General features: G+C 46.5%; 1 protein-coding gene across 3 annotated transcripts in view; it reads left to right on the top strand.

Moving 5' to 3' along the window:
• Positions 1 to 22,437, top strand: part of LOC137538135 (synaptotagmin-1-like) — a 236,727-nt gene that overhangs the window by 61,543 nt on the left and 152,747 nt on the right. For all 3 annotated transcript variants that reach the window (XM_068260157.1, XM_068260159.1, XM_068260156.1), the window contains exon 3: positions 2,987 to 3,119. The gene's annotated coding sequence lies outside the window, so the exon portion shown is untranslated. The remainder of the gene's footprint in view (positions 1 to 2,986; positions 3,120 to 22,437) is intronic.

Below are 22,437 nucleotides of genomic sequence, written 5' to 3'. Positions count from 1 at the left end.
ACATGCTGCATTTATTTACTTTGTGTATTAACCACTTTCCCCACCGCTACAGTATATCTACGTCAGCTGTGGCATCCTCCAAGCCACAGCGACGTAGATATACTGACCTGGCTGCAGCCCTGCTGTGCACGGTCGAGTGCGCTTCAGAGCGCACCCTCCGGCACTGTCAGCTGCAATACTAATTGGTGGAAGGGAACATGTTCCCTTTTGGCCAATTAGTCCACCCCCCTCCCATGAATGATCGCTGCAGTAGTGAACTGCAGCGATCCTTCATCTGTCCCCCTCGGCGCACAAATAGTTAAAATCATCCAGCAAGCAGCCTCACTCACCTACCTCGTTCCTGCGACGATCCTGAAGCCTGATCCTCCGATCAGCGCTCTGCATTCAGCCGCGTATTGCCGGTGACCCGGCTCCCGGCTTGATGACGTCATCAAGCCAGGACCCGGGTTACCGGCAATATGCGGCTGACTGCAGAGCGGAGAACAGAGGATCAGGCTTGAGGACAGTCGCAGGAACGAGGTAGGTGAGTGAGGCTGCTTGCTGGATGATTTTTTTTTAGGATTTCTGCACGGAGGGGGCTGCCTCATGGGGGGCACGAGTACAGATGAAGTTATTGCTGATTAAAAAGGGACACCGCTAAAGTGTCAAAACTGCTCTGGTCAATAAGGGGAAAACAAGGTCTGAATGCGAAGTGGTTAATGGAGGGGGTGCTACAGCCAACATTTTGCTGGGCAGACCTGCTCAGACCACTGTTAAGTTCATGTAAATTTGGCCCCACCCATGACCACACCCACATTCTGGTGTGTCCCCATCCATTTTTCGGCTGGGGTGCCCAAAAGTGCCCTGGATCTCTTAGGATCTTAGTAACACCCCTGCGTACCTCCGCCGCTATGCTTGTGCGCGCTCCCGCTTGCTTGTGCGCGCACACCCGCACTTGTTCTTGCCGCTACACGTTAGCCCAGAGATCAATGAATGGGAACCCTGTTCACATCCACCCTTCACTTCTTTGTAAGCGTAATAGTACGCTTACAGGACACATAAAACATTTTACTGAGAAACATCTTGTGGCCAAATAGTAAAATTACACCTACATACATTTTTTTTTTTTTTTTTAAATAACAGACCCACAATTACATTTAAATTAACTCCTTCCCTCCCGCACTCTCCCCAAGGTACTAACATTTTTTTTTATTTTATTTTTTTTGCTTAATAAAAAAAAAATGACAATAAAAAAAATACATAAATCGTTACCTTAGGGACTGAACTTTTTTAATATGTGTGTCAAGAGGGTATATTACTGTTATATTTTAAATTGTAGGATTGTAAATAGTGATGGATGGCACACGTCTGAAGAAGCCGTAATGGTGAAACGCGTCACGTGTCTGTGACGTCATCCCGTCGGATACGCTGATCCTCCTGTACCTCCGCCCTCTTCCCTAGCCAGCCATGCACATGAAGTTTGCCGCTGCGCGGCTCCTGTGATCGGGACTAATCCACGCTGAGAGTGTCACAGCCTGAATAGGCACACCTATGTCCGCATGCGACGCTACGCATACTGCTCTATGGGAAGCGTGAGTACCGGCTTGTCCGGAGATCTTAGTAATGCCTGCCTCTGTTAATGGCTGGATGCCGCTGATGCAATGAACTGTGCCGGTGCTCTCTGAGCTGGGGACAAAACGTGGATACTAACACCGCTTTGGCTGTTGCATGGCTGTGAGGGTTTTGCATATACACTAATGTGCTTGTAATGAGGGTGTATGTATTATCCATACAGAGGTGTGTGTAAAGTCTGCACGCAGGAGGATTGAAGATTTGCATGTTTATCCACGAATGGATGTCAATCCATGGCATTATTACAATACAGCAAAGGGGCCTGAAGATTAATATCCGGATATAAGATTATAGGTGCACCTATATAATTACGCCCATTGCTTAGGTTGTAACCATTGGTCTATGGATAGGAGATTTTTAAGTGGTTTTAAATGTATATGTCTATGGCCATGCTGTTTAAAATTTTGCTATCAATAAATTAATTATATTGCAATTTGAATACTCAGGCTCCCTATGATATATGGTATACTAGATATTTATGGCAGTATAGGTGAGACAGAGTGATATATATTATTGAGGTAGATATCCTACAATATTGTTGGTTTATGGTGTGTTACATTTAAATTAACTCCTTCCCTCCCACACTCTCCCCAAGGTACTGACATTTTTTTTATTTTATTTTTTTTTGCATAATAAAAAAAAATGACAATAAAAAAAAATACATAAATCGTTACCTTAGGGACTGAACTTTTTTAATATGTGTGTCAAGAGGGTATATTACTGTTATATTTTAAATTGTAGGATTGTAAATAGTGATGGATGCAAAACGGAAAAAATGCACCTTTATTTCCAAATAAAATATTAGTGTGACAGACGAATAATAGCCCGGTGCCGGCTGCAGGGAACGGCGGATGGGAGCAGGACGGCGTGGGACATTACCGCTGCAGGGGGCTGATAGAAGCCCCAGGTAAGTGGCAGTTTTTCTCCTCAGAAACCCCCACAGAACCCCTTTAAAAACCCTTCCTGTGAGGCAAAACAGATGAACAGATGGGGGACAAACGGAGGCACATTGGGGGGCAAACAGAGGCATTAATAGAGGGTGGAAAACAGAGGCACAGAGGAAGGACAAACAGGCACAGGGGGGACAAACGGAGGCACAGGGGTGGCAAACAAGCACGGGGTGGGGGACAAACAGGCACAGAGGGGGACACTGGAGGCAAAGGGGGCACATAGGAGGCAAAGGTGACAGAGATGGCACAGCGTTCCGACTTGAAAATGGATTCAGGCTAAGAACTAACCTACAGTCTCTATCTTATTCGTTAACCAGGGACTACCTCTATCATTATTGCAAATATGTGATACCACATAGTTATTTTTCTCGGATTACTGAATACTATGAAAAGTAAGTGACCTGATCATGTTTGATTTATTGCAGTAAGAATTACAGATAGATGAACTCTCCGCAAAGTAAACTCCCATGAGGAAGTGGACATTGAGGAACAAAATGCTTGTGAAGTTGTGATAGATACAATCACATTACACTGTGACAGGAATGAAGTTGCTGTAAGGTAAACACTTCAAGGGAAGTTGTTAGGGAAAAAAACCTTTAAGTTAAAGCTGCATAACGTTTACATGGAATTTGAATGTCTGGAAAATTAGTAATGTCTAGGGAACATAGTACTGACTAGCCATAGAGAGCTTGCTAGAAGCGTACTTGAAGTTACATGTGACATGAGATAAACATAGGTACATAAAGTACTAGACAGCAACAGTATTAAAAAGCCAGAGTTGTTATCTATGCAAATGAGCTTGTTGAATTTTGTTTTCCTGACAAGTAAACAGAAGGCAAAGGAGCTTTATCTGGCAGAGAAAAAGTAAAAGGCAGATAAAAGGTAGCTGATAATATTTTAGAGCTCAAAAGTTCAAAGGGTCATTCTGTTTTTCTGGCTACTCAGCAAAGTAGCTGTAAAGCAAACCTAAACTGAAAATGAAAAGTCAAAATAAACATACTTACCTCCCATGTAGCCTACTCATCAATCTCTTTCTCCTCTCCAGCATCCTGTTTGTCCACTGTGATGGATGGAATTCTCCGTCCTCCATTTTAAAAATGGCAATGACTCTGTAACAGCTTCCGGTCAGCAAACTGTTTAACTGTAATATTGTCCACTTGTGCCATAGGGAAACATGGACATTACTTTGCATAGCAGTTGTCTTTTCAGCTATAACTGGCAGCAACTGATATATAACTGACAGTAACTGATATATTTCAGTTCTCACAAAATCTTGACAGAACTGGAAGGGATCATTGTTAGAAAAAAATAGTGAGCTTCTGAGAGGAACTTACTGTGAGTTGCGAGCTTGCAACATTCATTTACAGGTACATAATATGTACATTTTAAATAATTATACTCTGTCCAGGTTCCCTTTAACATCATACTGTAAAGACTGCTATTTACAATTCAGTCTCATGCCCTATACACATGCCTGACTAAAGTTCACCGAGGCGGCCGACTATGACCACCTCAGCTGATAGTCAGGCATGTGTATAGAGGCCCCCGATCAGTGGTGGCCCACCCACCGCCTGACGTCACGCATGTGCATCTTGCTCCATCCTCCGCATTGCAACAGAAGGCGTTGTCAGCTGCACAACAGACACGCATCTGTACAGGCTGGCCCAGCGATGTCACCCAAAGTGATCGGGATGGGTGACATCAGTTGTTAGATGTGTACACGTATTTAAACATGCAGCCATTAAACAGAAAATAAACATGAGACTCATTTTTATGCTATGAATCGCCTGTTTAACAATAGCAAGATTTATTTCCACATCAGGTTTGCTTCAAGGGCTTGAAATTACAGGAAAAATTGTAAAAAATTTGAATATTGTGCAAAAGTCCATTTATTTCAGTAATTATGCTTAAAGAGACACTCAAGCGAATACATTTTGCCCTTTTTACCTTAGTATTCGCTTCAGTAGTCTCAGCACAAGTAAACCGCCGCATCCCCGCCTGCAAAACGAGAGCCCCCAAATCCCTGTGCAAACATCCACGACCAACTTGGTCGTGGATTTTGCTGCGCTGAGAGGCAGAGCCTCTCCCCGCCCCTCTCTGTGAAGGAAGCGTGAGAGGGGCGGGGAGCGGCGGCGATTCGCCGCGATTGACATCAGGAGAGGCAGAGCTGAAGCTGAAAGCTCTGCCTCTTTGCGGAAATGCCGGCCAGATTGCCCACCGGGGATTTGGGGGCTCTGCAGCCCTCGTTTTGCGGCGTGGACGCAGCGGTTTACGTGTGCTGAGAGCACTGAAGCGAATTATAAGGTAAAAAGGGCAAAATATATTCACTTCTGTGTCTCTTTAAAAGGTGAAATTGATATATAAAATAGGAACCCATTGCAGGTGTTGTGGATTAATTAGCTGATTAGAGTCTGACACTTTGAGCCTAGAATATTGAAACATTTTCACAATATTCTAATGGCCTTAAAATATCTCACTTTGCCTATAATGAGTATATTCCATATATTAGTTTCACCTTTTACGGTAAGTTGAATTACTGAAATAAATGGACTTTTGCACGATATTCTAATTTCACCATGTAGATAGTCCAGTACTGCTGCGCTTGTATTCCACTGGTGTTCAAAACGCTCATGTAGGGAGAAAAACACAAAGAGGGAACATAGGGTGTAACGTATGGACAAATTCACCCTTGGTGTAACCTCACAAACTATCAGAGTAAGTGAATAAGTCCCAAACGTGCCAAGAAGCAGCCTCCACCTCTCCCTATGAAGTGGCCGCTTACCCTCAAATTTCTTGCTATCATGCATAGACCCCGGCAGCCATTGCCATACAAAGGAGTCCTAGAGCCAATATAAAATTGAACATCGCGTAATCCAGTTTATTAAAACATATACACCCTGCTAAAATTCTGCTTACAATGTAGTTTCTTGTTTGTATAGCATATCATATAGAAGTACTGCACCGTAACCTCAGCGCATCCGCCGGCCTGGTGTAGCAAAGTCCTTACTTCCTGAACGTCTGTGCGTGCGTCCAAGCTCCGCCCTACGCGTTTCGTCACGGGGCGTGACTCATTAGGGGCTGGACGCACGCTCATCCGCCTCAAACCTTTATCCGCATCAACATCAGCCCGCCACCTATCACAGTGCAACTGACGAACATACGTCATACCCATACGTATTCATCTAATTCCGGAATCCGTCAAAACATACGGACATACGTAATACCCATACACATTCATGAGCCCCATCTAGTTCCGGATTCCGTAAAGGCACTAACATAGTATCCATCAGAATTCGGACTCCGCATCACTGCCCAGGCTTACATAAAATAAAGCCCAACTTCCGTAACTGTTAGCTGCAGATAAGATGAGGGGCACCATAACAATAAATATACTTTGCCGTGTGCACACGCATGCCACAGGTTTCTTTCCATGCGGAGCATGCAGAGGGTGCGAATTGAGGGTGGCTAAAAGGACATCTGAATTTATCTCCAATACTGATAAGAGAAAATATGACATTAGGTCATTTATGACATGTGGGTCCCATCACGTCGTGTATCTTATCTGGTGTGTATGTGGTTTCCAATATATTGGACGCACTACTAGACAGCTTTAAAAAGCGCATATCTGAACATACAGGATCTTCTCAAAAAATTAGCATATTGTGATAAAGTTCATTATTTTCTGTAATGTACTGATAAACATTAGACTTTCATATATTTTAGATTCATTACACACAACTGAAGTAGTTCAAGCCTTTTAATGTTTTTCTTATTGATGATTTTGGCATACAGCTCATGAAAACCCAAATTTCCTATCTCAAAATATTAGCATATTTCATCCGACCAATAAAAGAAAAGTGTTTTTAAAACAAAAAAAGTCAACCTTCAAATAATTATGTTCAGTTATGCACTCAATACTTGGTCGGGAATCCTTTTGCAGAAATCACTGCTTCAATGCGGCGTGGCATGGAGGCAATCAGCCTGTGGCACTGCTCAGGTGTTATGGAGGCCCAGGATGCTTCGATAGCGGCCTTAAGCTCATCCAGAGTGTTGGGTCTTGCGTCTCTCAACTGTCTCTTAACAATATCCCACAGATTCTCTATGGGGTTCAAGTCAGGAGAGTTGGCAGGCCAATTGAGCACAGTAATACCATGGTCAGTAAACCATTTACCAGTGGTTTTGGCACAGTGAGCAGGTGCCAGGTCGTGCTGAAAAATGAAATCTTCATCTCCATAAAGCTTTTCAGCAGATGGAAGCATGAAGTGCTCCAAAATCTCCTGATAGCTAGCTGCATTGACCCTGCCCTTGATAAAACACAGTGGACCAACACCAGCAGCTGACATGGCAACCCAGACCATCACTGACTGTGGGTACTTGACACTGGACTTCAGTCATTTTGGCATTTCCCTCTCCCCAGTCTTCCTCCAGACTCTGGCACCTTCATTTCCGAATGACATGTAAAAGTTGCTTTCATCCGAAAAAAGTACTTTGGACCACTGAGCAACAGTCCAGTGCTGCTTCTCTGTAGCCCAGGTCAGATGCTTCTGCCGCTGTTTCTGGTTCAAAAGTGGGTTCATGCTTCCATCTGCTGAAAAGCTTTATGGAGATGAAGATTTCATTTTTCAGCACGACCTGGCACCTGCTCACAGTGCCAAAACCACTGGTAAATGGTTTACTGACAATGGTATTACTGTGCTCAATAGGCCTGCCAACTCTCCTGACCTGAACCCCATAGAGAATCTGTGGGATATTGTGAAGAGAAAGTTGAGAGACGCAAGACCCAACACTCTGGATGACCTTAAGGCCGCTATCGAAGCATCCTGGGCCTCCCTAACACCTGAGCAGTGCCACAGGCTGATTGCCTCCATGCCACGCTGCATTGAAGCAGTCATTTCTGCAAATGGATTCCTGACCAAGTATTGAGTGCATAACTGAACATAATTATTTGAAGGTTGACTTTTTTTGTTTTAAAAACACTTTTCTTTTATTGGTCGGATGAAATATGCTAATATTTTGAGATAGGAAATTTGGGTTTTCATGAGCTGTATACCAAAATCATCAATAAGAAAAACAATAAAAGGCTTGAACTACTTCAGTTGTGTGTAATGAATCTAAAATATATGAAAGTCTAATGTTTATCAGTACATTACAGAAAATAATGAACTTTATCATAATATGCTAACTTTTTGAGAAGATCCTGTATATACAAAATTGGGAAAGGTCATGAAGATCACAGCGTGTCTGCCCATTTCAAGCAGGAGCATGGCTGTGACCCTACTCTGATGCGGTATTGTGCAATCGATAAGTTATCACCATCTTGGAGAGGATCAAATAGGTTGAGGGAGTTAAGTAAAATGGAAACTAAATGGATATACACATTACGGTCACTCACCCCGGAGGGCTTGAACATTGAGATAGATATTAATTGCTTTATTAATAACGATTAGGGTAGCTCATTATTGTTTGGTGTAAGCTGGGCTGACCCTAGGGTTAGTATACAAAGTCTATTCACGGTACCGAGGGTAAGCAAATAAAAAAGGGGGTGGGGTGGGGGGGGGGATTTATCACTGGGTAGAAGCTGTATTATTAGGATGTGCTATATATCATATCTCACATGTGCACTGTGACGCTGGGTAGTTTATAATATGTTGGTTTATACTTAACAGGGGGGGGGGGGGGGGGGGGGGGTTGGATAGGGTAGGATTGTCGCTACATTGCACATGGGAGTGATGTCTATTTATGTACCTGTGGCATGCGTGTGCACACGGCAAAGTATGTTTATTGTTATGGTGCCCCCCATCTTATCTGCAGCTAACAGTTACGGAAGTCGGGCTTTATTTTATGTAAGCCTGGGCAGTGATGCGGAATCCGAATTCTGATGGATACTATGTTAGTGCCTTTGCGGAATCCGGAACTAGATGGGGCTCATGAATGTGCATGGGTATTACGTATGTCCGTATGTTTTGACGGATTCCGGAATTAGATGAATACGTATGGGTATGACGTATGTTCGTCAGTTGCACTGTGATAGGTGGCGGGCTGATGTTGATGCGGATAAAGGTTTGAGGCGGATGAGCGTGCGTCCAGCCCCTGATGAGTCATGCCCCGTGACGAAACGCGTAGGGCGGAGCTTGGACGCACGCACAGACGTTCAGGAAGTAAGGACTTTGCTACACCAGGCCGGCGGACGCGCTGAGGTTACGGTGCAGTACTTCTATATGATATGCTATACAAACCAGAAACTACATTGTAAGCAGAATTTTAGCAGGGTGTATATGTTTTAATAAACTGGATTACGCGATGTTCAATTTTATATTGGCTCTAGGACTCCTTTGTATGGCAATGGCTGCCGGGGTCTATGCATGATAGCAAGAAATTTGAGGGTAAGCGGCCACTTCATAGGGAGAGGTGGAGGCTGCTTCTTGGCACGTTTGGGACTTATTCACTTACTCTGATAGTGTGTGAGGTTACACCAAGGGTGAATTTGTCCATACGTTACACCCTATGTTCCCTCTTTGTGTTTTTCTCCCTACATGAGCGTTTTGAACACCAGTGGAATACAAGCGCAGCAGTACTGGACTATCTACATTGTGCAACGTCTATACAGGAGGACACTGTTTGCAGCTTTTTTATCTAGCACGTTTTATCGTGCACGGCATTATCTAAGAGTTTGTATTCTAATTGCACCGAGTTTCACCTGTACTATTCTGTGTTAAGCAGTGGCGGCCATACGGCCGTGCAGGCCGTGCCGCCGCACGAGGGCCCCTGAAGTTCCGTTGCTTCAGGGGCCCATTAAGTACTGCTGTTTTTTTTTTATTTTATTTTTTATTATTATTTTTTCCTGGGGGGCCCCGACTCCTATCCTCCCTCACCTCGGGGGGCCCCCCTCCCGGTATGCACGGCGGGAGAGCAGCAAATACAGGAAGTCTCCGGGGCTCCAGCAGGCGCTAGAGGTTCAGCCGCTTAGTCTCCCCCGTCTCTCTCCTCTGTATATCGCTCGCTACTAAACCAGGAAGTAGCGAGCAGTATACAGAGGAGGAGACAGGGGAGACCAGGCGGCTGAACCTCTAGCGCCTGCTGGAGCCCCGGAGACTTCCTGTATTTGCCGCGCATACCGGGAGGGGGGCCCTCGAGGTGAGGGAGGGAGGGAGGATAGGAGTCGGGCCCCCCACCCTGATAGCTACCCACCCACCCGGCTACCTACCTACGCACCCACCCGGCTACTTAACCACCCACCCGGTTACCTACCCACCCACCAGGCTACCTACCTACCCACCCCTCTACCTAACCACCCACCCGGCTACCTACCTACCAACCCACCAGGCTACCTACCCACCCACCCGGCTACCTACCTACGCACCCACCCGGCTACTTAACCACCCACCCGGTTACCAACCCACCCACCAGGCTACCTAACCACCCACCCGGCTACCTACCTTGCCACCCACCAACCAGGCTACTCACCCACCCACCAGGCTACCCACCCACCCACCAGGCTACCCACCCACCCACCAGGCTACCTACCCACCCGGCTACCTACCCACCCAACCGGCTACCTACCAACCTGGCTACCTACCCACCCACCCGGCTACCTACCCACCCACCCGGCTACCTACCCACCCACCCGGCTACCTACCTACCCACCAGGCTGCCTACCTACCTACCCACCAGGCTGCCTACCTACCTACCCACCAGGCTACCTACCTACATACACACCAGGCTACCTTCCTACCCACCCGGCTACCTACCCACCCACCCGGCTACCCAGCCACCCACCCACCAGGCTACCTACCCACCCGGCTATCCACCCACCAGGCTACCTACAGTACCTACCTACCCACCCACCAGACTGCCTACCTACCTACCCACCCACCAGGCTACCTACCTACCCACCCACCAACCTGGCTACCTACCCACCTGGCTACCCACCCACCAGGCTACCCACCCACCAGGCTACCTACCCACCCGGCTACCTACCCACCCACCAGGCTACTTACCCACCCACCTACCTACCCACCCACCCGGCTGCCTACCTACCCATAACCAGGCTACCTAACTACCGGGCTATTTACCAACCCACCCACCAGGCTACCTAACCACCCACCCGGCTACCTAACCACCCACCCACCAGGCTACCTACCTACCCACCCACCAACCAGGCTACCCACCCACCAGGCTACCTACCCACCCGGCTACCTACCCACCCACCCACCAGGCTACTTACCCACCCACCAGGCTACCTACCCACCCGGCTACCCACCCACCCGGCTACCTACCTACCCACCCACCAGGCTTCCTACCTACCCACCCACCAGGCTACCTACCGAAGGCTACCTATCCACTCAACCACCCATGGGAGCTGCGCCGGATGGAGGCTGGGATAGGAGGTCTGCTGCTGCAGGTGAGTAAATGGTTTGTTTTTTTAATTTAAATATTTATATTTATTGATTGCATGTATTTTCTGGGCAAATCTGCCGACATGATTGCACGTATTTTCTGGGCAAATATGCCGACATGATTCCATGTATTTTCTGGGCAAATCTGCCGACATGATTGCACGTATTTTCTGGGCATATCTGTCGACATGACTGAATATATTTTCTGGGCATATCTGCCGACATGACTGAATATATTTTCTGGACAAATCTGCTCACATTATGTGTATTTTCTTGAGAAAACCTGCACAATTATGTGAATTTTCTGGGGAAAGGGTCATCAAAACTTGAGCCCACTGTCTTTGCGTTGCACTTTTCAAGGGAACCTGAGGTGAGAATAATATTGAGGCTGCCATATTTCTCTCCTTTTAAGCAATACCAGTTGCCTGGCTGCCGTGCTGGTCCTCTGCCTCTTATTCTTTCAACCATAGACCCTGAACAAGCATGCAGCAGGTCAGGGGTTTCTGACAATATTATCAGAACTGAGAAGATTAGCTGCATGCTTGTTGCTGGTGTAATTCAGTTTATTACTGCAGCCAAATAGATCAGCAGGGCCGCCAGGCAACTAGTACTTGTTTAAAAGGAAATAAATATGGCAGCCTCCATATCACTCTCACCTCGGGTTCACTTTAAATTACAGTTAGCTCAGCCCTCATCCGGTTATTGCCACGGCCATTTTTTTGCCGCGACGCTACGCGCCGCAGGTTCTATCCACACCCATTTTTTGCATTTTGTGCCAAAAAATAGGTCATAGGGGCCCACAATTGCAATTTTGCACAGGGGCCCACTGCTGGCTGTGTCCGCCACTGGTGTTAAGGATCCATTTTACTGCCACTGTGTTTTCACTCCTTCTCAAATTTGTCAGGTAAGCTGCGAGAATGGAGAAATCATCAGTGTTGTTTATCTGTGGTTCTATACACCCCCCAGCTTAATGTTTGACTTGGGTCTTCTTTCAGTCCTATGGCACAATTTTTGGATTAGAAGTAAAACCAGCTTCTTGGAAGGCATCTAGAATCAGCTGAACCAACTTTCTCACTCATGACCTTGTAATGGAAGGAAGAGTGTTTTTCTCTTCAGATACATCTCTCCTACTGGTGGTAGTAATTCTGTAAGGACAAATGTAGTGAGAGGTATATGGAGGCTGCCATAATTACTTCCTTTTCAGCAATACCAGTTGCCTGGCTATCCTGCTGATCCTCTGCTTCTAATACTTTTAGCCATAGACCGAAACAAGCATGCAGCAGATCAGGTGTTTCTGACATTATTGTCAAATCTGCCTAGATTAGTTGCATGCTTGTCAGGGCCGGCCCGTCACTTTTTGCCGCCTGAGGCAAATTTAGCAGAGCTGCAAACGCCGCAGCCGCCCCCCCCCCGTCCGGGGGGGGCATCCGCCGAGCCGGAGGGGTAGCGGGCAGGTCGGGGGTATTGTGCCTAGCGGTGGGGAGGGGGGTCGGACCCCCCCTCCCTCGCCTGGGTCCCCCGATCTGCGCTCCCCTCCAGCCTGTAATTAGTAAGCTGCTGCCAGATCGTAAGAGGCACGGGCGGGGAGGACTCACCTTTTCCGCGTTCCATCGTGCGCTCCATTGACGTCACTTCCTGCATCGCCGTCCACTTACAATACAGTGGGCGGCGATGCAGGAAGTGACGTCAGTGGAGCGCTCGCTGGAACGCGGAAAAGGTGAGTCCTCCCCGCCCGTGCCTCTTACGATCTGGCAGCAGCTTACTAATTACAGGCTGGAGGGGAGCGCAGATCGGGGGACCCAGGCGAGGGAGGGGGGGTCCGACCCCCCCTCCCCACCGCTAGGCACAATACCCCCGACCTGCCCGCTACCCCTCCGGCTCGGCGGCCAGCCCCCCCGGCGGGTGCCGCCCTTTGAAGTTTGCCGCCTGAGGCAAATGTTTCACCCCGCCTCATGAGCGGGCCGGCACTGATGCTTGTTTCAGGTGTGGCTTTCAGGAAACTGGTATTGTATAAATGGAAATAAATATGGCAGCCTCCATATATCCCTCACCACAGTTGTCCTTTAATCTTAATCCGTACAACTTAGTTTTTTGCACAATGTGAAGTTCAAGAATGGTCATTTGGCGTGTCATTCAGAAAAGATTTCTCTGTTCCTAGTTAAAATTTCTTGGTGCTCCTGATCCTGAGAGCTGGAAAGCGTTTCTGTCAATTCTGGCATTAGAGATACTCTGGGTTCTAGTGGGGCAGGTCTGACGACTAATGAGATTCTTTCTTTCCAGGGCTTTAAAAGGTTCACATGTTATATTTGTTCTTTTTCCTTGGTCGATGTACCTTGTAGGTTACCTCCCTGATATTCTCCATCATCTCAAAAGGGCCCTGCCATTCCGCCAGCTTACTTACAACCAGAGTTTAACCTCCCTGGAGGTCTATTAAAACCACCAGGATGGCGGCGCAGCACTTTTTTTTTTTTTTTTTTAAATCCATGCAGCTAGCCTAGCGCTAGCTACATGATAGCCGCTGTGCAGCGGCATCCCCCCACCCCTTCCGATCGCCTCCAGCGATCAGAGCAAACAGGAAATCCCGTTCAGAATGGGATTTCCTGTTTGGTTTTCCCCGTCGCCATGGCGACGATCGGGATGACGTCATCCACGTCATGGCGTCTGCGGGAGTCACAATCCACCCCTTAGCGCAGCCTGGTGGTAATTGACCAGGCTGTGCAAGGGGTCTCGGGGGGGCCCTCTAACGCAGTGAATCGGCGCGGAGCGGCGGCGATCGGCTTGTACACGCAGCTAGCAAAGTGCTAGCTGCGTGTAACAAAGTAAACCGCGTGGAAATCGGCCCACCAGGGGCTGAGAAATCCTCCACGGCGGCTTAGGTTAATTACACAGTAAGGCTTCCATGTCCACTGAGGTGCCACTTCCATTTCTAACTCGGATGTAATACCTGTTCTGATGTGAATTCTTATCCGATTTGCTATAGCCCTACCCTGCATGGCTATGAGGATTTGGATCCACTGTGTGGAAAACTGCAGCAGGCAGTATTTTTTTCCTGTGCGCGATTTGAAAGCAGCCGCTTTATTTCAAATTGCTGCGATTTAAGCTGCAGTGGAAATGGGCCTTATCCCAATTACCATTCAAAGAAAATGTATGCATTTGTTTTTCGGCTGACACAGCTGGACAAGTAAGGGTGGCAAATAATGATTAAGGTCTGTAAAGGTGGCCATACACTGATAGATTTGCAGCAGATTCCACCATCAGATAGATTTCTGTCAGATGCCTGTCAAGTCGAATCTGACAGGAATCTATCTGATGTGTGCCACACACTAGGAACAGATTTCCAATAGATTTCAGAATTAAATCTATTGGAAATCTATTGAAAATCTATCTACACGCATTATTGCACTGTTAGATCTAATGCAACTCTATGGGCCATGGGCAAATTGATCGATTTGCTGATTTGAAAGAATCAATTTCTGATCAATCGATTCTATAGAATCGATCGATCTATGGGAGAAATCGACCAGTGTATGGGCCCCTCAAGAGAAATCACATTGCGTTGGCTCCTCTGTATGTTTATGGCCATATGGCTCATTTCTTGGCAACAGAAAGGTTTCATAGGTTCAGGACCACCAGTTTTGCATCTTAAAGTGATCCTCCAGACTGAAAATCTACTGAGCAGCACTGAAAAGGCTTGGTGTTTCTTTAACAGTTTCACAGCATCAGAACTTTTCTTACATAAGCCTTATTTTTAGCTGCACAAAAGCTAAGCTCCGCCCCATCAAAGAAAACTGCCCGGGAATTTCCCCCCCGATGCTGTGCAAAGCATGATGGGATGGGATCCAATGTTGTTATTCACGTTGCCTAGCAACTAGGAGGGGTGTTCAGGGCACATGACAGTTGGAACTGTGTCTCATGCTCCCTGTCACCTCCTTTTAACCAAAAAGATAGCCCCCATGAAATCACAAACATTTGCCTGTTCTTTTAAAACAGGGTGGTAAGAGATTATATTACCTATCTATTTTACTGACATAGCTAATGTAACTTAATGACAGTATGTTTGTTTAGGCTGAAGTTCTTCTTTAGACCTTTTTCTCAGGATAGCCACCCATCACCCTAGAAACAGTCTTAGCCACTCGGTCATTCTTGCTTGGTGTAGGCATGGCAAACAAAATCTTTGCAGCATGAAACCTTTCAACTAGTTCCACCAGTTCATGTAGAGTTTTGGGGTCTGCGAAGCTCACCCATTCTTTTAGAGCCACTGACAGGGCTCTTCAGTAGTAGTTTCACTCCACCCTCTCTAAAATTTGGAGCTCAGTCAGAACCTCTGTCTTCAATCACTTCCTAGCAAGATTAATTAAATCTTACATCTGCGATCACTTGTCAGTATGAATTGTCCATGTGCTCACATGCTAAGCTTGGAATGCAGGGGTCACACGTACTTATGTATGTCTTCAATACTTATCATGGCACCTGACAGTTTGAATGCAGGATATAGAGGTTAGAAAAATATACCAATATCGTTAACATGAAGTCTGCCTGGACCCTAATTTCTGAATCTACTACTAACCTTACCTACGAAGAAATGTAAGTTTCCACTGTCACCTTTTTATGTTCTACAAGTTGTTTAACCAGTTTTACTAAAATGCTTCTACAGTTCTAATGAGGTAAATGAAACTGACACCCATTATGCAGAAGTTAAAGGGTTTACAAATAGAAAATGCTTCCATGCCGCTCCAGATCACATTGCACTTATACCTTTAAAGCGGGAGTGTCACCATAAAAATCAAATTTCAACAGCAACTGAAAGCAGAAATGTCCGCGCTCTCCCTTCAATGCAATGTCCAATATTGATGACTAAAACCCATCAGGGTACAGACTCGCCAGATCCTGAGGTCTGACGACCAGAACTCGCATCTGGGGTGTAGGCCCCCCATCGCCTCTCGGGCACTGTATTAATTGTCTGGATTGCTCCCCGTCTGGCTTGTGCTCGCTCCTGCGGTTGATCAGCTTCCTGATGCAGATTACACTTGTAAATAATAAATGACAGAGGACCGGCCTCTAATAGTGCATTACTTCTTTAATAAAAAAAAGTCCATAAAAACAGCAATAGATGACAGCGCTATAGCAGGTTTCGTGTTACACACATAGAGTAGGAAGTGTTAGCTCCAGGGTGGCCTACTCTCTGCCAGCTCGCGTGCTACCCCGCTCTGCCACTGTTAAAACTTGCGCTCCCGTGACTCTACAGAGTGACGCCACTTGTGGTTCCCATCAACTCTGACCAGCTTCCCTGTCCCTTCTGAAGAGAGGCACCCCCAGAGCATGATGCTGCCACCACCATATTTGACAGTGGGGATGGTGTGTTCAGAGTGATTTGCAGTGTTAGTTTTCCGCCACACATAGCGTTTTGCATTTTGGCCAAAAAGTTCCATTTTGGTCTCATCTGACCAGAGCACCTTCTTCCACATGGTTGTGTGTCCCCCACAAGGCTTGTGGCAAACTGCAAACGGGACTTCTTATGCTTTCTGTTAACAATGCCTTTCTTCTTGCCACTCTTCCATAAAGGCCAACTTTGTGCAGTGCACGACTAATAGTTCAGAATCAATTTTATTTCGCCAAGTAAGTTTGCACCTACAAGGAATTTGTCTTGGCAGTTGCTTAACAAACGCAAACAAAAACAATACAAGGACAGACAGTGTGTATATTACAAGTCAAGGACATTTATGCAAGTATAGTGGCAGTAAGCAATGTGAGAATTGTTCATTTACAGTTCTGTGCTGATTACTTTCAAGCAGTGGCGTAGCTAAGGAGCTGTAGGCCCCGATGCAAGTTTTACAATGGGGGCCCCCCAAGCACTCTATACATAACAATTGATCTGGCGCACCAGAACCTGCCAATGGCAACTACAGTCAGAGGAGCAAGAAGGGGATGGGGAACAGTTTGTTAATGATTACCACTATTCAAAGTATCTATAGAAGTGATTATTACCAGCACAGGACCAATAGAGAGCTAATACTGTAGTTGAGGGAAGGCCCTTTGGGGCCCCTCTGGCCCAAGGGCCCCGATGCGGTCGCTACCTCTGCACCCCCTATTGCTATGCCCCTGCTTTCAAGTCCTGGCAGCTCTAACGTGGTTCAGCATTTAGTATGGCTACCGCTTGAGGAAAAAAGCTGTTCCTGTGTCTAGAAATTTTGGCAGCGATTGACTGGAATCTTACTCCTGAAGGCATGTGCTGGAAGATGGAGTGAGCTGGGTGAGCGGGGTCAGAGGCAATTTTGGTTGCTCTCTTTCTGCACCTGCTAGCGTAAAGATCCTGCAGGGAAGGTAAGCTACAGCCAATTATCCTTTCCGCTGTTCAGATGATGCGCTGCAGCCTCACCTTTTCTAATGCTGAGCAGGAGCCAAACCATACAGTCATAGATGATGTTATGGTGGATTCGATAATTGCAGTGTAGAACTGCACCATTAAATTTTGAGGTAGGCCAAACTTTTTCAGCTGCCGTAGATGGTGCATCCTCTGTTGCGCTTTCTTGACAATAGTGTCAGTGTTGTTGTCCCATTTTAGGTTGTGTGAGATAGTGGACCCAAGAAACTTGAATGACTCTCCCTGGGTTATTGTGGATCCATTTATCGTTAAGGGGAGGTGCTGGGGGGGAGATCTCCTAAAGTCTATGGACAGATTCCCCCACCTGAGCTGTAGATCTCTGCAGCTCGTCCAGAGTCACCATGGGCCTCTTGACTGCAGTGGCGTAGCTAAAGAGCTGTGGGCCCCGATGCAAGTTTTACATTGGGGCCCCCCAAGCATTCTATACATAACAATTGGTATGGCGCACCAAAACCTGCCAATGGCAACTACAGTGTCAGAGGTGAAAGAAAGGGATGGGGAACAGCTTGTTAATGATTACTGTTATTCAAAGTATCTATAGAAGTGATTATTTTGAGCACAGGACCAATAGAGAGCTAAAACTGTAGTTGAGTGAGGGCCCTTCAGGGCCCCTCTGGCCCAAGGGCCCCGATGCGGTCGCTACCTCTGCAACCCCTATTGCTACGCCCCTGCTTGACTGCATTTCTGATCAGCGCTCTCCTTGTTCGGCCTGTGAGTTTAGGTGGATGGCCTTGTCTTGGTAGGTGTACAGTTGTGCCATACTCCTTCCATTTCTGAATGATCGCTTGAACAGTGATCCGTGGGATGTTCAAGGCTTTGGAAATCTTTTTGTAGCCTAAAAGCCTGCTTTAAATTTCTCAAAACTTTATCCCTGAACTAATAAGTACATAAATCCACAGCGCTTGGTGCTCAGAGCAGCATCTGTAGTCTGACCACAGTGCTCAAGAAACAATAGTTCACATTGTCCATCACCAAAATAAATCAACAGGTCACTTTTCCATCCAGTAAAATAAGCATATTTATTTGCATTTAAAACATCACATATACGAGGACTTACTTCCAGGGTCCTTTTCACAGGGACCCTTAGTAGATAAAAGCCTGTAGTGTATCACAATACACATATATCCAAAACAATCACAGTTTTACATTAGACATTACTGACATTAGATTACACACAGGTGCACTCTATTTAGTCATTAGCACTCATCAGGCAATGTCTATGGGCAACTGAGTGCACTCCAACCAAAGAGGGCTTAATAATTATGCACACCCCACTTTGCAGTTATTTATTTGTAAAAAAAATGTTTGGAATCGTATGATTTTCGTTCCACTTCTCACGTGTACACCACTTTGTATTGATCTTTCACGTGGAATTCCCAATAACATTGATTCATGTTTTTGGCAGTAATGTGACAAAATATGGAAAACTTCAAGGGGGCCAAATACTTTTGCAAGCCACTGTATACCCTTACACTGAGTGACTGATGGATAAATTGTAATGCTGCACTACCACCACACACCCCTACAATGTATGTGGCTAATGGGTAGATTGTTACAATCTAAACAACCAGGGCCATGCAGAGGGTCCTTAAGTGGGGGGTGCTCAAATTTAAAAAAGGAGCCTCGCAACGCCCCCCCTCCTCCTCGTTTCTGACTAAGGGGTATTGGTTGTCATGTGGGTGCTGAATGCAGATGCAGAGGGCCATGTGGGTTGTGGCTATGGTTGGGTATTGAGTCATGCGGGTGTTGATTGCAAGAACTTAGTGCCATGTAAGATTTGGGTGCATATACTGGATGTCATGTGGGTGCTGGGTGCAGGTACTGGGTGTGACATGGGTGCAAATACTTGGCTCCATGCCTGTACTGGGTGCTGGCTATGGGTGGGCTTTGGCTGTCACATGGGTTTTGAATGCAGATACTTTAGGTGTGGGTACTGGCTACGTAGCGTGGATCGGAGGAGTTGGCCCTAGAGCTGCGCAGCCGCATTCGCGGCCAGGCGGACTGCGCAGCCGCGGCCAGAGGAAGCGGCCATCTTTGGAGGGGAAGGAGAGCCCGACCCGGGCTGTGGGGTCGGGAGCCGGCCCGGGGGGGGGGGGGGGATAATGAGCGGGGGACCCGGCGGCGCTGCACGGAGGGCGCGGACGGTGTCCTCCGTGCCTGAAACTTAGAGGCAGGTAATTAACTTTTTTCACGTAGTTGGCCTCGTAAGTCCTTTAAGTGGTTGCTTGGCACAGATAGTGGGGGCCATGTGGAGGCTGTGTGCAGGTGTGAGTGCTGCAGAAAGGGGAAGTCATTGGGGGTGCTGGGGGAGGGAGAGGTCAGTTTAGTTGCTGGAAGAGGTCATTATGGGGGCTGCTGGGGACAGAAGGGTGCTGCTGGGGGAGGGCAAAGTCAATGTAGGTGCTGGGGGAGGGATGGGTCACTGCAGTACTAATGCTGGGGAGGGAGGTCAGTATAGGTCCTAGGTGGAGGGAGAGGTCCCTGTGGGTGCAAGGTTGAGGGAGAGGCCACTGTGGATGCTGGAGGAGGGAAAGGTCACTGCTGTCAGAGAGATACTATTTTACCTTCCCCCCCCCACAAAGCTGTGGGGATGGTTGCACTAGAATTCCTGTATGGCACTTCTTTACTCCAAAGTGTCCCAGATAGGGAGGAGCTTCCTGTGGGTGTGGGCTGAGCTTTCCCCAGGAAGGGCGGAGCTTAGTTTTTACAGCCAAGGGGGCCTATTAATGGGAATTTAAAAAAGGGGGGGGGGGGTGTGCTTGGGCACCTAGGCCCCCCCATCCCCCATGCACGTGCCTGTTAAACACCATAGACCGTATCTCCCCTCTGTCCTGAAAACATCCAGACCCTAGACGTTTTTAAAGAGAACCTAAGCTGAAAATAAAAAGTAAAAATAACCATTCACAAGTCATGCTTACCTCCCGTGTAGTCTACTCCTCAATCTCTTTCTCCTCTCCTGCGTCCCATTTGTCCACTGTGATCAATTGAATTCTCTGTCCTCCTTTCGAAAAATGGCCATTACCCCATAACAGCTTCCTGGTCAGCACACTGTTAAACTGTAATATCACCCACTTGAGCCATAGCTAAACATGGACATTACCTTGCACATTCAGTTGTAACTGACAGCTGCTGATATATAACTGACAGCAACTGGTATACTGTATTTCAGTTCTGACAAAATATTGTCAGAACTGGAAGGGATCACTGCAAGAAAAAAATGGTGAGCTTCTGAGAGGAACTGAATGCGAGGTAAGTATGTAATGTTCATTTGCAGCTACAGCATGTGTTTATTTTAAACAATTTTACTCGCTTCAGGTTCCCTTTAAAGGGCCGGTTCACACGGGCATCTGCTGCATGTCAGTTAAATGCTTTTCAGTATGCATGCAGAAAAGCATTTGACATTTTCCAACAGCTTTTGGCCACTTCCATCTGTGTTCTTCCCCACGGGGGACCCCAGGAAAATGTGGCAGAAAGTGACCTTCCGGGGTCGGTTGAAACAACGGGAAAAATCGGGATTCGAACGTAGCATTTACACAAATGAAGGTAAACGGGGGCAAACTACGGTACAGGCGCTGTTCATACACTTGAAAGGCCAGCACTTTATCGACGAGCGCCGCGGCCGGCGGAAAATGACCGGCAATCGCCCGTGTGAACCAGCCCCAAAACTCCACTGCTATCTTAAAGGGCAAAAACAGATGCCTTGACTCCAGATGCATGGCTCCAGATTTACAGTAAAGTCCAATGGCTTGCAGGTCTGTATACCACTGCTGCTGCTTTGATGCATTTTAAATGCAGGATAATTGCTGCATTTTATTAGTGGGGGTAATTGCTTCTATGCATGTGTGGAGTGATTTCTGCATCTCATTTGTGGGGGTAATTGCTGCATTTAATATGTGGGGTAATTGCTGCATTTTAAATATAGTGTGGCCTAACTAAAACCTTAATATTCAGTGGCAGTTTCAGGGTTGCAGTTTGGGTATGTGGCATCTAAAAGGTTCGCCATCACTTTTCTAGGAGATGCTTTCATACCTTATCAATCAAATACTTTTTCAATTCTCAACAGACAAAAAAGAACTCAAGTAAATTGTCCCAAATTAAGATATATTGCTTTTCTGACCTTTTCACCACTTTATTTGGTAGATAAAGTGGTAAAACATCTCCTCATAAATAAACTAAAAAAGTTATTTCAACCAGAGCGTGGGTGTCTCAAATATGTGCAGCTCTCTTGTGCTGCCTAAAGCAAAGTATTTGGTAGCTGATGCATAAATCTTTGAACTGACACATTCTCTCGCATGATTGTAATATTACAGAAGTAAATAGGTTAAACTTGTTTTGCAAGTTCACTTTACTTCATATTAGAGTTTTCAACATTCATGGCTAATCTACCCACATTGCATCGTCAGAGGGCCATTAATGTGGTCTAAAATTTGTGGGGAATTTAGACAGCTATCTCATAAAGGTAATAGTAACTCTTGCTTCCAGAACCTGATCATATTAATATGGGTAAACCAGGACATGTAAACCTGGCAATAATAGACCCAAGCCTGCACCCTTGGAAAAGAAAACCTTTCCAGTCCATCATCTCATCCCCAAACAGAGTTTTCATCCTTATTAGGAAAACAAATATTTGCAATTACAAAAATTTCTATCCTCACTATGAGGGAGTAGTGTGGCCAGAGGCACCGTAAACCTTCCCTTTATCAAGGCTCAATGGCAAAGGCATAGACTGCTAGGGAGAACTCTAGGAGGCACCCAAAAGTTTTCTAATCTGACAGTACCCGGAAGTCCAAACACCGGCGGGTAACTAGCGGGGAGGGACTCTCTATTTACAGTATTTAACGGTGGAGCGGTGCGGGTAGTGCATTAAAGAGGTGCCCACAGCCGTGACTGCTGCAAACTTAAGCACTATTATTGACCTGAGGAAGCAGGCCAGTACCCGTGAAATGCGTTATCTTATTGTGTATTATTAAACAGGCTTATCTACCCATGTGGTTTGTTCTTTTATGGAGGTAAGATCGATCTGCTCCTATACTTTATAATTTTGAGATTAGAATACTTTTGGGCACCTCCTACAGTTCTTCCTAGTATTATCTTAACT

The sequence above is a fragment of the Hyperolius riggenbachi genome, chromosome 11, assembly GCF_040937935.1.
Source record: "Hyperolius riggenbachi isolate aHypRig1 chromosome 11, aHypRig1.pri, whole genome shotgun sequence".
In the NCBI taxonomy this organism is placed as follows: domain Eukaryota; kingdom Metazoa; phylum Chordata; class Amphibia; order Anura; family Hyperoliidae; genus Hyperolius; species Hyperolius riggenbachi.
This window is presented reverse-complemented; position numbering and strand designations above follow the sequence as displayed.